Here is a 14,472-nt window from a genome sequence, read left to right as displayed (position 1 = left end):
ATTCACAGTGTGGGCGAGTAGTGAAATGAAGGGGAAGCAGCTCTCGTACGAGTGCTGCGGCCCCTTCAAAACAGCTGATTTGCGGGTCCCGGGCGACACATCAGCTATTGATGGCCTATCCTGAGGATAGGCCATCAATGTTTAGGGACTGCACAACCCCTAAGCCTACGATGTAGCAGGCTTAGGGGGCCCATGAGACAGGATCACAGATTGTGTGATGCTGTCTGCTGGGCCCTGTATCTAAGCCAATCACATGGTAGGCTTAGATACATGGCCCATGCGTGATCCTGTCTGCTGGGCCCTGTATCTAAGCCTACCACACTGTAGGTTTAGATACAGGGCCCCAGCACACAGTAATCTTATACTGTATAAGATTACTGTCTGCTGGACCCTGTATCTAAGCCTACCTTGTGGTAGGCTTAGATACAGGGTCCCACAGACAGTATCACACATGGGCCCTGTATCTAAGCCTTAGGGTATGTGCACAGACACTAATTACGTCCGTAAGTGACGGATGTATTTCGGCCGCAAGTACCGGACCGAACACACTGCAGGGAGCCGGGCTCCTAGCGTCGTACTTATGTACGACGCTAGGAGTCCCTGCCTCGCTGTGGGACAACTGTCCTGTACTGTAATCATGTTTTCAGTACCGGACAGTTGTCCGGCAGCGAGGCAGGGACTCCTAGCGTCGTACATAACTATGATGCTAGGAGCCCGGCTCCCTGCAGTGTGTTCGGTCCGGTACTTGCGGCCGAAATACGTCCGTCAATTCCGGACGTAATTAGTGTGTGTGCACATACCCTAACACATGTGTTACTAATCATTTTTTGTGTGTTTTCTTACAGGTTCGGTCGTTGGACTACGGCGGATTCCAGGACTACTTCGATGACAGCTTTTTTTTTTATTAATAAAATGGTTAATGAGGGTTGTGTTTTTTTTTTTTATTTCAATAAAATATTTTTTCTATGTCTTTGTGGTTTTTTTTAAACTATATTACTACCGCCTTAGTAATGGCCGCCGGCTGATTGACAGCATCCATTGCTAAGGCAGGGCTTAGTGTTAGCCGGTGCAGAGGCTAACACTAACCCCCTTTATTACCCCGGTACCCACCGCCACCAGGGGTGCTGGGAAGAGCCGGGTACGATCCAGTACCTGACCATCTGTAGTGATGGTCGGCCACTGGGGTGGCCGCAGGCTGGTATTATCAGGAGGGGAAAGGCCAGATACAGTGGCCCTTCCTACCCTGGTGATGCTAGGCTGCTGCTGCTTTATTGTATCCGGCTGGTTATGAAAATGGGGGGGACGCCACGTCATTTAAAAAATAATTGGAAAGAACGATGTCGGGTCCCCCCCAATTTTCATAACCAGCCAGATACAACACAGCAGCAGCAGGCAGCATTACAAGGGTGGGAAGGGCCACTGTTTTTGGCCTTCCCCAGCCTAATACTACCAGCCTGCGGCCACCCCGGTGCCTGCCCGTCACTACAGCTGGTCGGGTACTGGTTTGTACCCGGCTCTTCCCAGTACCCCTGGTGGCGGTGGGTACCGGGGTAATAATGGGGGTTAGTGTAGACTCTGCACCGGCTAACATTAAGCCTCGCCTTAGTAATGGAGGTTGTCAATCAGCCAGCGGCCATTACTAAGGCGGTGATAATAAAGTTTAAAAAGATACAAGCACATAGAAATTTTTTTTATTGAAATAAAAACACAACCCTCATTAACCATTTTATTGAGAATAAAAAAAACGCCGTCATTGAAGTCCTCGTATCCGAAGTCCAACAACCGAACCTGTAAAAAAAACACAAACACACAAAAATAATCAGTAACACATAAAGAAGCAAAATTATTATTCTTACCTTTCCTGGGTCCAGCGCTGGAGCCGCAATGTCAGCGAGCTGGGCCCTGTATCTAATCCTATCATGTGTGATACAGTCTGCTGAGCTGTGTATCTAATCCAATCATGTATGATACTGTGCTGGGCCCTATATCTAATCCGATCATGTGTGATACTGTCTGCTGAGCCACTGTATCTAATCCTATCATGTGTGATACTGTCTGCTGAGCCACTGTATCTAATCCTATAATGTGTGGTACTGTCTGCTGAGCCACTGTATCTAATCCTATCATGTGTGATACTGTCTGCTGAGCCACTGTATCTAATCCTATCATGTGTGGTACTGTCTGCTGAGCCACTGTATCTAATCCTATCATGTGTGGTACTGTCTGCTGAGCCACTGTATCTAATCCTATCATGTGTGATACTGTCTGCTGGGCCACTGTATCTAATCCTATCATGTGTGATACTGTCTGCTGAGCTGTGTATCTAATCCTATCATGTGTGATACTGCCTTCTGAGCCACTGTATCTAATCCTATCATGTGTGATACTGTCTGCTCAGCCACTGTATCTAATCCTATCCATAGTTTATAGGGTCGTAGTGCTATAGATATGCTATGCTGTCTCCTATACACACACTTTTTTTTGGGGCGGACACATATGTATTGGGGCTATTTCCCGGACATTTTAAGCCCTGAGGGTATGTTCACACGGCAGCGTCTGTTACGGCTGAAATTACTGTGCTGTTTTCAGGAGAAAACAGCACCGTAATTTCAGCCGTAATGGCATGTGCAGGCGTCTTTTGCTGCGTCCACTACGGAAGTAATTGAAGCTGGTTTTCCATGGAGTCCATGGAAAACGGCTCCATTTACATCTGAAGAAGTGACAGGCAGTTTTTTACGCGCCGCCTTTCGACAGCGGCGCGTAAAAAAAAATGACCATCGGCACAGAACATCGTAAGACCCATTCAAATGAATGGGCAGATGTTTTCCGACGCTTTTGAGCCGCATTTTCGGATGTAATTCAATGCTAAAACGCCCAAATTACGTCCGTAAATAGTGTGTGTGTGAACCCAGCCTTAGTGACGCCCCGGCTGCTAGTGCTGCATTGTTGGGTCACTTAGGAGACCCAGCGATGCAGCTGAAAGCGGACCGTCGGCCATGAGAAGTTTGCGGGGTGGGGGGGGGGGCCCTGGCACATTATCTGCACAGGGGCCTTTTGCAGTCTGTGTCCGCCACTGCCCTTATACCACCCCCATGGAGTAATACATAACCTGACAATATTTCCAAACATTCCCCTGTATGTTGTTTTCAGATGCAGAAAAATCTATAAAATCAACTGCTACTAATTACTCATTAAAGGGTCATGGGGCGGTGCCGTTATCCTGAAGAGTCACATAGTTCTGCCTCCAAACTAAATTTTCCATGCTTGATTGACATCCCCCTGGCTGTTTTACATCACTACCAGTCTCCTCCATCTTTCTCGGATGTGCCATTGTCTTGTACTACTTGCAGCGAGGTGTACTCTGCCCCGGCTGCAACACACATGCCAGTACAGGGCAACGGCGCATCCGCAAGATTTGGAGGAGGCTGCTAGTGATGTAGAACAGCCAGAGGGATGTCAATCTAATTCTGGGCTTCAATTTTTAGCCTCAGGCAGCAAAAAAAGCTAGAATCAGCCCTGCGGACAGTGGTGAACACAAGCACCAGCATTACAATAACTGCTGCCTCCTGGTATTCAAAACCACATCTTTCCGAGATTTATTGCTGTGTTCTCTGCAATGACGGGGAAGGAGCACTGCAGAAATGAAGTATAGTGCTTGTTGGCCGAGCCACAGCTAATCATCTCTAGGCTTGTTTTCAGCACTGATGCCTCGCTCATTAGCGCACATCTCTGGTGCCGCAGAGGAAAAGGAGAATCAGTACCTGCCCAGTCTGCATGTACAAATCAAATCTAATGCTGGTTGGCTGAGCATCAGCCAATCCGTGATGGGCTTGCTATTTCTACTGCCAAGTATGCAATTGTCTGAATTTTGTGTCCTCTTCTAATGTATTAGTGCCATTTGTGTGCGTGTTGTTTTCAGTGTGAGTGGTATGTGTGGTATAGGTCTGGTGTGTAAGTGTTATTTGAGGTTTGTGTTTAGCATTTGTGTAGTGTGTATGTGGTATGTGTCTAGTGTAAGTAGTGCGTGCGGTATGTGTCTAGTGTGTGGTACGTGTCTAGTATGTGAGTGGTATGTGTCTAGTATGTGAGTGGTGTGTACAACATCTGTGCCAGGTGTGAGTAATGCGTGTTCAACATGTATCCTTGGTGTGGGTAGAGAACGTGCAGCATATGTCTTAGGTGTGAGTGGCGAGAGTGGAGGATATATCCTAGGTGTGAGTGGTGTGCATGTACATGTGTCCTACGTGTGAGTGGTGCATGTGCGGAATATGTCCTAGGTGTGAGTGGGGGATGTGCTCTAGGTGTAAGTGATGTGCGTACGCATGTGTCCTAGATGTGAGTGGGGTGTGTGCGCATGTGTGCTAGGTGAGAGTGGCACAAATGTAGCTTGTGTCCAGCTTCTGGGTTGCATCTGTGCGTCATGTGTGCAGCATGTGAGTGTGTGTGTGTGTGTGTGTGTGTATGGCTGAATATAAAATATAAATCATAATATCTAGTTACAGTATGGTAATATTTTAGCATTGTATAATGGTATAATTTGCAATCTATATACGTCAGTGTTAGGCCATGATCACACAATTAGGATTTGATTAGGACTAAGTCCCTGATTCCACACCTAAATCCCTTTCAAATCCACTAACATTCTGCATCCATTACAAGTGAATGGACTATTTAAACCCTATTCACATGCAGCAAAAATAAGTCTGCTTCTATTTTTTTCCGCTCCGTAAAAAAAAATCCTCTAGAATAATGAGCATGTTCATCATACTCGTAGAAAAGCAGTGGATTTGTTGGAGTTGGAGCTATCAGGAACTTTTCCCTCTTTCATTTACACCTGTTTTAATAAATCTCCCCATGTCTTGTATAGCTGAAAGGTGGTCCGAGGTACTCCAGCCCAAAACTTGCGGCTGCGTATGGCCTGCGGTGGGCCTGTCTGCTAAGATAGATAGATAGATAGATAGATAGATAGGTAGGTAGCACTGGCGTAGCTATAGGGGTCGCAGCGGTCGCAATTGCAACCGGGCCCCGAAGCCAGGGGGGCCCACGGCCCCCCGCACCACATCAATAAAAAGTTACTATAGTAACTCGGGCCGCGGGCCCCTGTTACTATAGTAACATACTTTACTTACCTTCCTGGTTCCGGATCGCAGCGGAGGTCCTGACGTCAAGTGCTGTGCGCAGCGCATGACGTCACAGCGCTATGCCGCCGCGCACAGCATCGAGACTACAGAACTCCCGCCGCGACCGAAGAGGAAGGTAAGGTTAGCCCTGACTTGCGGGGTCCGACTCCCGGGACCCGCCAATCAGCTGTTTTGAAGGGGCCGCAGCACTCGTACGAGAGCTGCTCCCCTTCATTCCGGTCACTTAATTCCGGTCACACTGTGAATCGGTGTCGGCGATTCACAGTGTGAGCATGTAGTGAAATGAAGGGGAAACAGCTCTCGTACGAGTGCTGCGGCCCCTTCAAAACAGCTGATTTGCGGGTCCCGGGCGACACATCAGCTATTGATGGCCTATCCTGTGGATAGGCCATCAATGTTTAGGGACTGCACAACCCCTAAGCCTACGATGTAGCAGGCTTAGGGGGCCCATGAGACAGGATCACAGATTGTGTGATCCTGTCTGCTGGGCCCTGTATCTAAGCCAATCACATGGTAGGCTTAGATACATGGCCCATGTGTGATCCTGTCTGCTGGGCCCTGTATCTAAGCCTACCACACTAGGTTTAGATACAGGGCCCCAGCACACAGTAATCTTATACTGTATAAGATTACTGTCTGCTGGACCCTGTATCTAAGCCTACCTTGTGGTAGGCTTAGATACAGGGTCCCACAGACAGTATCACACATGGACCCTGTATCTAAGCCTTAGGGTATGTGCACAGACACTAATTACGTCCGTAATTGACGGACGTATTTCGGCCGCAAGTACCGGACCGAACACAGTGCAGGGAGCCGGGCTCCTAGTATCATAGTTATGTACGACGCTAGGAGTCCCTGCCTCGCTGCAGGACAACTGTCCCGTACTGTAATCATGTTTTCAGTACGGGACAGTTGTCCTGCAGCGAGGCAGGGACTCCTAGCATCGTACATAAGTGCGACGCTAGGAGCCCGGCTCCTTGCACTGTGTTCGGTCCGGTACTTGCGGCCGAAATACGTCCGTCAATTACGGACGTAATTAGTGTGTGTGCACATACCCTAACACATGTGTTACTAATCATTTTTTGTGTGTTTTCTTACAGGTTCGGTCATTGGACTACGGCAGATTCCAGGACTACTTCGATGACAGCTTTTTTTTAATTAATAAAATGGTTAATGAGGGCTGTGTTTTTTTTTTTTTTTATTTCAATAAAATATTTTTTCTATGTCTTTGTGTTTTTTTTTAAACTATATTACTACCGCCTTAGTAAGGGCCGCCGGCTGATTGACAGTATCCATTGCTAAGGCGGGGCTTAGTGTTCGCCGATGCAGAGGCTAACACTAACCCCCATTATTACCCCGGTACCCACCGCCACCAGGGGTGCTGGGAAGAGCCGGGTACGATCCAGTACTTGACCATCTGTAGTGATGGTCGGCCACTGGGGTGGCCGCAGGCTGGTATTATCAGGAGGGGAAAGGCCAGATACAGTGGCCCCTACCACCCTGGTGATGCTAGGCTGCTGCTGCTTTATTGTATCTGGCTGGTTATGAAAAATGGGGGGGACCCCACGTCATTTAAAAAAAAATAATAAAAAAAATAATTGGAAAGAACGATGTCGGGTCCCCCCCAATTTTCATAACCAGCCAGATACAACACAGCAGCAGCAGGCAGCATTACAAGGGTGGGAAGGGCCACTGTTTTTGGCCTTCCCCAGCCTAATACTACCAGCCTGCGGCCACCCCGGTGCCTGCCCGTCACTACAGATGGTCGGGTACTGGTTCGTACCCGGCTCTTCCCAGTACTCCTGGTGGCGGTGGGTACCGGGGTAATAATGGGGGTTAGTGTTGGCCTCTGCACCGGCTAACATTAAGCCCCGCCTTAGTAATGGAGGTTGTCAATCAGCCGGCGGCCATTACTAAGGCGGTGATAATAAAGTTTAAAAAGATACAAGCACATAGAAAAAATATTTTATTGAAATAAAAAAACAACCCTCATTAACCATTTTATTGAGAATAAAAAAAACGCCGTCGTTGAAGTCCTCGTATCCGAAGTCCAACAACCGAACCTGTAAAAAAACACAAACACACAAAAATAATCAGTAACACATAAAGAAGCAAAATTATTATTCTTACCTTTCCTGGGTCCAGCGCTGGAGCCGCAATGTCAGCGAGCTGGGCCCTGTATCTAATCCTATCATGTTTGATACAGTCTGCTGAGCTGTGTATCTAATCCAATCATGTGTGATACTGTCTGCTGGGCCCTGTATCTAATCGTATCTTGTGTGATACTGTCTGCTGGGCCCTATATCTAATCCGATCATGTGTGACACTGTCTGCTGAGCCACTGTATCTAATCCTATCATGTGTGATACTGCCTTCTGAGCCACTGTATCTAATCCTATCATGTGTGGTACTGTCTGCTGAGCCACTGTATCTAATCCTATCATGTGTGATACTGTCTGCTGGGCCACTGTATCTAATCCTATCATGTGTGATACTGCCTTCTTAGCCACTGTATCTAATCCTATCATGTGTGATACTGTCTGCTGAGCCAATGTATCTAATCCTATCCATAGTTTATAGGGTCGTAGTGCTATAGATATGCTATGCTGTCTCATATACACACTTTTTTTGGGGCGGACACATATGTATTGGGGCTATTTCCCTGACATTTTAAGCCCTGAGGGTAAGTTCACACGGCAGCGTCTGTTATGGCTGAAATTACGGTGCTGTTTTCAGGAGAAAACAGCACCGTAATTTCAGCCGTAATGGCATGTGCAGGCGTCTTTCGCTGCGTCCATTACGGAAGTAATTGAAGCTGGTTTTCCATGGAGTCCATGGAAAACGGCTCTATTTACGTCTGAAGAAGTGACAGGCACTTTTTTGACGCGGGCGTCTTTTTTACGCACCGCCTTTTGACAGCGGTGCGTAAAAAAAAATGTCCGTCAGCACAGAACATTGTAAGACCCATTCAAATGAATGGGCAGATGTTTGCCGACGCTTTTGAGACGCATTTTCGGACGTAATGCAATGCTGAAACGCCCGAATTACGTCCGTAAATAGTGTGTGTGAACCCAGCCTTAGTGACGCCCCCGGCTGCTAGTGCTGCATTGTTGGGTCACTTAGGAGACCCAGCGATGCAGCTGAAAGCTGCGGACCGTCGGCCATGGGAAGTTTGCGGGGGGGGGGGGGCCCAGTAAGAATTTTTGCATCGGGGCCCATGAGCCTCTAGCTACGCCCCTGGTAGGTAGGTAGGTAGGTAGATAGATAGATAGATAGATAGATAGATATGAAAGAGATAGATAGACAGATAGATAGATAGATAGATAGATAGATAGATAGATAGATAGATAGATAGATAGATAGATAGATAGATAGATAGATATGAGATAGATATGAGATAGATAGATAGATAGATAGATAGATAGATAGATAGATAGATAGATAGATAGATAGATAGATAGATAGATAGATAGATAGATATGAGATAGATAGATAGATAGATAGATAGATAGATAGATAGATAGATAGATAGATAGATAGATAGATAGATAGATAGATAGATAGATAGATAGATAGATAGATATGAGATAGATAGATAGATAGATAGATAGATAGATAGATAGATAGATAGATAGATAGATAGATAGATAGATAGATAGATAGATAGACATGAGATAGATAGATAGATAGATAGATAGATAGATAGATAGATAGATAGATAGATAGATAGATAGATAGATAGATAGATAGATAGATAGATAGATATGAAAGAGATAGATAGATAGATAGATAGATAGATAGATAGATAGATAGATAGATAGATAGATAGATAGATAGATATGAGATAGATAGATAGATAGATAGATAGATAGATAGATAGATAGATAGATAGATAGATAGATAGATAGATAGATAGATAGATAGATAGATAGATAGATAGATAGATATGAGATAGATAGATATGAGATAGATAGATAGATAGATAGATAGATAGATAGATAGATAGATAGATAGATCTTAATTTACAGTTTTGCAATGCATAGATATGTAATGGAGTGGTAATTTATTGATTTTACTGCATTCAATGTTGAAAATGTCACCGCCAGCACATTTTTGGTATAATAAAATGTATATCTTTGCCAAATGGATGAAATGCTGGATATAAATGTCAGGAAGACGTCTACTTCCAGGCATACATAATTAAATTACATTTGTTAAGTGATTACTGGTGTGTTATAGTAATTGAATACGTTAGTTGCGATCTGTTCTGCCGTCCATACATAACGTAATGTCTTCAGTGATCAGTATATAAGGAAATTCAATGTGCGATTTTCACACCATTCTACCATGGTTAACCGCAGGACCATCAAGCTATTTTCATGGTTATTACACGGTCTTTAATGTTTTGCTTGGGGGCTTCATTTTACACAAAGAACGAGAGAAGGAAACAAGGAAAGAATATTTTCCACCACTAATAACCGCTACAAGGCACAAGAGCTTACAATTCATTATGAGACTTGGACACTGGAAGTTGATTAAATCTTTTAAGTGTTTAACATTTTATGTTATTTACAGTTAAATAATTTCTAATAAAACAATTAAATTAAGCATTTTTATGATACCCTGGTCTTCATTTCTTATTAATTGGGTATCAATAGCTTGTTTTTTAGGAATTGCCAATGCTCTGGCTATTGGCTGCATAGGATAATGGATATTAAAATATCCCTTTCTCCAGCTTAGACCTTTAAATATACTATGTATTAACTACCTAACCACTCTAGACCACCGGGCAGTGGCGTACATGCCATAGAGACAGACCATGCGACTGCTATGGGGCTATTGGAAAGAGGGGCCCAGTACTGGTTGGTCTTATACCATTTGTTCCTGGGTAGAAAGAACTTGTGCAGGAGTTCTCTCTCCAGAGGGGGTAGGGAATTGGCCCAAGGGTCATGAAAAAGGCTTAGAGGCCCTTCTATCCTGGATGGGAGAAATTGGCACCTAAATGGTGGGAGCATTTTAAGCTTTTCAATGAGGCCCCCTCTTTTCTATGTACGCCACTGCCACCAGAGACAGCATTAGATATTGACGATAAACCACTCTAGACCACCAGGAATGTCATCACCTACCCTAAACCACCCTAGGAAATGTATGATGTGGTACATGTAGCATGTTGGCTCAGTGAGTATAATTGAAGGGGAAGGGACTTTTGCCATCTCTTACAGGGGCACCTATGCACTTGAAAACCTCCCTTTAAAAGACCTTGGGGTGCCCCTGATAGTGAACAATCTGCTTGAGGTGTGCAGGTACCTGTAATACCAAACTACCAGTCTTAAACTACAGGGATCGTGATGTACGTAATGCAAAGTGGCTACTTGATTTGGTAGGGCAGTGGTCTCCAACCACGATGGCTCTCCAACCGTTGTAAAAGTACAACTCGAGGCCACCAGGAATATTATTACTATCCTTCATACCATCCTATGAAAAAAAAATAAAGCTGGCAAAGTGAGTATAATCAGGGGAATTTTCCTGTATCTATCATCAACACAAAAGCACTTGGAAACCCCCATTTAATAAATCCTGGGTGCCCCCCGGGTTTAATACACTAGATATGATGTCTGTAATACCAAGATACCAGTACTAAACTACGGTGCTCATGATGTACGTAATGCACACTGACAACTTGGTGTAGTAGGGCAGTGATCTCCAACCTGTGGCTCTTGAGCTATTGCATAACTACAACTCCCAGCATGGTTTGGCAGCAGCAAGGATTATCAACTTCCCCAGAGCTATGTAAGAGTCCCATGCACCTGTTACTAGCAATAATGTTGTAAATAACTCATAGGAACAGAATTTGCAGCCCAAAAAAAAAATATAAACCAGGATCGGAAAGAAATTGCTATCATCATTGTGATAAGAGCTAAATTAGGAAGTGAAATGTCTGTCTGTAAATTAATTACGGTGCCCTAGTTAGTTATAATAAGACGTATTTATACTGAAATTGAAGGCTCCGTGGAAAACAGTGAGTGATTATGTTACATGCTGTGAAGATGAATTCCGCAATAACATTCAGTCTCTATAGATATTGGTATGTTGATAAATTTTCATATAGATAACCTGTAGAATTTCCTCTAATTTTAGCTCCTTCCGTCCTCAGTCATTTTTATTTTTTTTATTTTCACATTTTCCTCCCCAAAAGTAACTTTTTTATGTTTCTGTCGATATAGCCGTATGAGGGCATGGATTGTTTTTGCGGATCGAGTTGTGTTTTTTTACTCCATTATTTGTTTGACCATATAATGTACTCTACAACTGAAAATTCTTTGTGGGGTGAATGGGAAAAAAAACCTGTGATTTCTCAATAGTTTTTTTGGGTTTCATTTTTATGGCGTTCACCATGACAATGACAAGTTAACTTTATTCTGCGGATCAATTTTCTGTTGAGCGGAGCGAAGGTCTGTTTTTGTCGTGGGACGAGCTGTCGTTTTTATTGGAATCATTTTGGAGGACATACTGTATGACTTTTTGAATTAAAATTAAAATTTAGGATTTGTTCGAATTGTCCATTACTGACATGGATCTTGGGGATTGGAAATCGCGAGGCATAATGTTGTGTGACCAACTGTTTAGTAACAATACATTGTTGAGTTTTGCAGGCTTGATTGCATAATTTTCTATCCCCCAAAAGGAAATGTTTAGGTACATTAGATTTAAACATTTTATTCATAGTTATATGGATCTTAACTTCCAAGGGAATCTCACACTACCGAATACTTTTACCAAGGGAACGAAAGGCCTCAAACACATTTACAGCTCTATATCCTCTCATTCTGTTTTTGAGAAAACGACTCCAGTTGTTCATTTGGAAAGGGAGTTAGGGAAATCATTTACGGATAAACAATGGTCTTTAGCCTTAACATGGATACATACCTCCCTTGAATGTGTATCGCATTTAGAAGCCGCTAATAAATCTCTTTCCAGATAGTATTATACGCCAGAGCGTTTGCATAAAATGTATCCAAATACTGCCGCACTTTGCTGGCGGAATTACGTGCATATAGGCTCCCTTATCCATTTTTTTATGGGATTGCCCCCTTATCCAGCAGTATTGGATGGAAGTGTTTATTCTTATGGATGTTATATTTTCTATGCAAGTCCCTTGTACCCCACAATTATCTTTACTGTTTTTAGAATTGGACATTGTCCCAGGGGTCCATAGACGACTGTTTTGTAAAATTCTAATTATGGCTAAACTTGTGGTATCATGGTATTGGAAAAAAAACGAAATTCCATCAGTATCGGAACTCCTTTCGTTAGGTCACACTATTTACGTATATGAAAAAGCAATTGCTTTCGGGAATTTCTCGATTGCGTCTTTTAATAAATATTGGTTCGCTTGGACAAGTTCCACTTTCTGCCCAGGGAATCAATAACTGAAACCCCGTTGGGCTTGCGCTCAGTAATTCAACTGTTTCTGTTACTGTTGCTGTTTGTATGTATACTCTGTATATGCGGATTTAATATACATTGTCGTCATGAAAATGCTTAGTCTAATGTGAAATGACACGTTATTTTATTCATAAATAACCCTATATTGGACTCATTGGATTGGAAATTTCATATGCAGTATTTTTATACATTTTGTATACAGTAATAGCATAGCAGACTCCTCGTCACAGATGACACTAGGCGTGGCAGATGACACTTGACGTGGCAGATGACAGGTGGCACAGAGGATGAACTCGACTCCAACACTAGACTTCGCTCAGGAACAAACACAATTACTGGATACGGGATGCAGGATACGGGAACACTGGGGATAGGATATAACTAAGGGACCAAACATGGGTAGACACAACAATGCTCAGGCAAGGAGAGGAAGGGCAGAGCACTTTTTATAGTCCAGGGTATAAAGGGATTGGCTTTGGAACTAAAAACACAGGTGCGCGCTCTGGCCCTTTAAGGTCGGGGGTGAGCACACCCACTCTACAGGATACTGAGGGGAGCTGCAGCCACGTGTGCCGGGCATCTCTAATGAGGGAGACGGTGGCATTAAGAAAGTATCCTGTGGTCTTGGCTGCCGGTAAGTAGCACCTGCCGGTGGTCAGCGACCGCGGGCACAACATTGACAAAGCTTCAGCGATGACGTGTCGTATACCCACGTGATCGGTGCAGTCAATCACTGGTTTCAGTGGGTATAAAGCACAGGATCGCTGAGATCAGTGAATGACTGCAGCGATCATGAGACTACGAACATATCATCGCTGCAGTCATGTCAATAAACAGATGCGGGAAGGACCGGAGCTGTGGCGCTTGAATGGCGCAGACCTGTGAGGTGAGTAATGGCTCTTTTTTTTTTTATTAATTCATCCCTCCTACCCCTGAAATTTTTTGGAATAACTTGGAAAACCCTTTTAAGGGGCAGAAACATCTTTGGGGCCTGCATGCAACTGCTACCTATGCACCACCTATCGCTAAACGCCTGTTTGCATCCCTGTAGTCTATAATTAAAACTCACTCAACTATTCACTCTAATGCGAGTGTAATGCCCCTTCATTTTAGCAATCCCAATGACATATCAGAGTTATTTAAAGGGGAACCTCCTTTTAAAGACATTATTAGACATGGAGTCCTCTGGAGGTTTATCTGGTGATAGTCCTCAAGATGGCGGCCTCCTAAAACAGCTCATGATGACTCTGTTTGTAAATGGTACATCTTATTATTTTGTGTTGCAAAATACAGATTTTTTTGCATATAATATTTTGTGATATACGATTCTGTAACATACACTACTGTGTTCTATGCAAATTACTAAAGATTCATATTTTGTGACGTCGTTTTATTCTGTGACACAATTTCGTTTGGAATAATTAGGATTTAATGTTAGCCCGGTTTCACAGCACATTTAGGAGATCTGGTCTCCTGTATATCTTTTGTACTCAAAAGTAGAAATGGAACCCAGCACAAGAAAGAAGGATAATATTCCCTAACTTATTTGTTCTCACTTTTGAGAGCAGATCTCCTAAACATGGTGTGAAACCAGCCTTAAGGGGGTTTTACACTGGGCGATTATTGGGCAGACAAGCTTTCATTGAATGGTCGCTCCCGATAATTGCCCTGTGTAAACAGGGCAGCGATCAGCAGATGAATGAGCAAACAATCGTTCATCTGCTGATTGTATAGTTTTAAAAAAGTAAAATATTATCGTTGTCAGCAGCTCATCTACCGGTGTAAACAGGGAGACGCGCTGCCAACTTGATAATAAAGTATGGGGACGAGCAACCGTAGTAACGAGCACTTGTCCCCATCCATAGCTCCTTGTGACTGGAGCAGA

This window comes from Rhinoderma darwinii, chromosome 3 (assembly GCF_050947455.1).
Source record: "Rhinoderma darwinii isolate aRhiDar2 chromosome 3, aRhiDar2.hap1, whole genome shotgun sequence".
In the NCBI taxonomy this organism is placed as follows: domain Eukaryota; kingdom Metazoa; phylum Chordata; class Amphibia; order Anura; family Rhinodermatidae; genus Rhinoderma; species Rhinoderma darwinii.
The sequence above is the reverse complement of the archived record's forward strand: the minus strand, read 5'-3'. Positions refer to the sequence as shown.